We start from the raw sequence: 2958 nt of genomic DNA on the forward strand, positions 1-2958 counted from the left end.
AAAGTACTTAGGATCTTATCTTAGGAGCATAGCCTTAGAAATACTATCTTCAAGAACCCTGTTGTGATACCATCTTAATGAGTGCTAAACTGTTTAGGCCTTTTTCTGTGTAAGAGTGTTAAACCTTGACTCTCTCAGGCTTCAGCAAGATTCCATCTTAAATAGTGCTAATGAAGAGTTTCTAATTTGGTCATTCATCTGGCTAAGTGACCAAAATCTCAAAATGCCCCTCTCTACTCATGGCAGTTAGGTCTTAGTATTTGATGAAAATGTCGACCATGGATATTTCCAGGACCTCTGAATTAAAGTCTTGACTTCCATCTGCCAGCTTCAGTTTTCTATTCTGTGTAATGGGGGTAGCCATTCTTATTTCAGGTAGAGTTTAAGTAAACAGGTCTAAAGAAAGCACTTACACAAGTGAGTAAAATTTAAGCTGCATGTGCTCATCTTTTTTCTTTTAATACCTTGTGGAGGCTATGTGTCCACGTGGTGCTTCTAAAATTGAAATGGTTTAAAAAATTGTAAAACTATGTAAATCTGGGTCATTATTTTAATGTATAGACTATTCAAATTAAATACATGGGGAGATGCAGTCATCTTCAGTCACTAATGTGTAATCCAGACCCAAATATCTTCACATTCTCTTAGGAAATAGAGGAAAAAAATAGAGTTTGGTAAATTATGATTTACGTCTAATGTTATTTTGACACAAGAGTGAATTCCTGTCCTTTAAAGTTTTCTGTTCTGTCTTATTTATCATCCTTCATGCTGTTATTACACTGAATGCTATTGAACTAAATACATTAACATCTTCCTCTAAAGATCGTATTTTCTGACACCCTAATAATTTAGTCCAAATTTCAAGATTACTAATTACCGAAAAGAGAACTTAACTAGTCATAAAATTTTTCATCTTATAAAAAAAAAGAGAAGGTAAAGCCAGACTCAGAAGTGAGGCAGATGACAATTAGTAGACAAGGATGCTCATTAATTAGCTAACGAAGCTATTATGAGCATTCTCTACATATTCAAGAAGGCAGAAGAATGCATGAGCATGATGAGGAAAATGGAAAATATAAGAAAGACCCAAATTGAACTTGTAGAGAGAAAAAAATACAATATCTGAAATTCAAAACAACAAAGAATACTTGCTTTAATTCTTGTGGATCTGCGTTTGTGCTATTGAAAAGTACCTTTAAAAGGCAGCTCCTGAAATACAAGATAAGCCTCGTTGACCTACTTTCATCAGACCCTCCTCGCAGGGGGACAGCTTTGCCTGGGTTCCAGTGACCCACTCCCCGGGAATTATGAACCTTGGGAACTGACTGCTCCTATGAGGCACTTTGAGGTTGCGCACCGGGCCTCAGGTTAAGGTAGCCGTACCTGTGAGTTCAAGTCTGGTCCAAGTCCAGTTTACTGAGCTGTGGTTTCCTCACTTATAAAATAGGAATGAGGTTGGGATCATTAGGATCCAACGAAAATATTGTTAGAACTTTGAGAGTATAAGGTTCTTCATATTATAACTTCTTAACTACTTCTAATATTTCATTCATTCCACAAATACTTTTAAGATACGAGTTAGGCCAGCCATTGTGTACAATGCTGGGACTGCAGGGGAGAGACGACTGCCGTTTCTTTTTGGGGCTTATGGTTTACAGGAGCGGTACGTGTGACGGGGATCAGCAAAACATTAGAGGAGAGGAGGGGTCAGAGAAAACTCCAGAGAGACTGATCTTCAAGTAGATTATTGAACAAGTAGGAATTAGGTGAAGGGTGTCTGGGACGGAGGGAGCACTGTGGGTGAAAACCTGGAGGTAAGGGCATGGATCCAAGTGGTGACTATTTGGATTCCTGAAAACAAACAGACAAGGACTTGGGTGCAGGGAGCTTTCTTGGAAGGTGATTCCAGGAAGCAGAATGAGAATGTGGAGAAAGCAGACCAGTAAAGAGTGTGTTAATGAGCCTGTTAGTGTTGTGGAAAGCTAGAGTTCAAGCCCATGAATTCTCCCCAAGGAGTAATTTAGAGTGTGGTTCATTCACACCCATCCCACTGAAGGACAGGAATGCCAGGACTAGGATCCACCAGCTCCTTTCACCTATTTGTTAAAGGTGCCCCTGGGGAAAATGACTCCCACGTCCTGATTTTCTGGGTTGTACAGGAGGCTTCCTTGAAAGCCTGAGGCAGCAGAGCCAAGAGTGGCACATCGGCAAGGTGCGTGAGTGTTCACGGCGAGTGCAGGAAGGCCAGCGGGGCGTGTTGTGTGGCATCGGGTCTGCTACAGGTGGACTGGGGGTAAATATGTTCCATCATTAGCTGCGGCCTGAAGTATTCATGAAGTACAAATTTTTTCCCAGGGTAGAAAAAATACAGGATTTTTTATTTTTCTTTTTTTCCCCAGATTTATTGATAAACAATTGGTAAAGAACATTGTGCAAAGGTGAGGTATACATTGTAATGATAGTATATATATATATATATATATATATATATATAATGAAATGATAACTGCCATAAGGCTAGTTAACACATGCATCACTTCACATAGTTACAATTTATGAAAAGTTGAAATAATTTTTATTTTAAGGTGAGGGAATTTTTACCTAAAGAAATTCAGTTCTTGATTTCTCTTGAAAAATCAGATGACAGCTGGGCCTGGCCCACCCATTGCCCAATCAGCCAGGACTGAGCAGTGGCTGCGCTGGAGAGCAGAGAACACCTTCCCCTCTTCAGAAGCACGGTGGTCACTCTGCCCACCATATCCATTATCACAGTGTGGTCCCTGAAGGCTTTTGAGTCTGTGAACCCTGACATAGGGTATTTGAGGAATGAAGGAAGATGGCTATGACCAGAGCTTGTGTGTATGCCTGAGAGAGAGAAGGGGGACGAGTGTGGGAGAGGGAGGTGAAAACTGACCGTTTTGGAGACACCTGCACTGGAAGTTCCCTGCACAAGTCCAG

The sequence above is a fragment of the Manis javanica genome, chromosome 7 (genome assembly GCF_040802235.1).
Source record: "Manis javanica isolate MJ-LG chromosome 7, MJ_LKY, whole genome shotgun sequence".
In the NCBI taxonomy this organism is placed as follows: domain Eukaryota; kingdom Metazoa; phylum Chordata; class Mammalia; order Pholidota; family Manidae; genus Manis; species Manis javanica.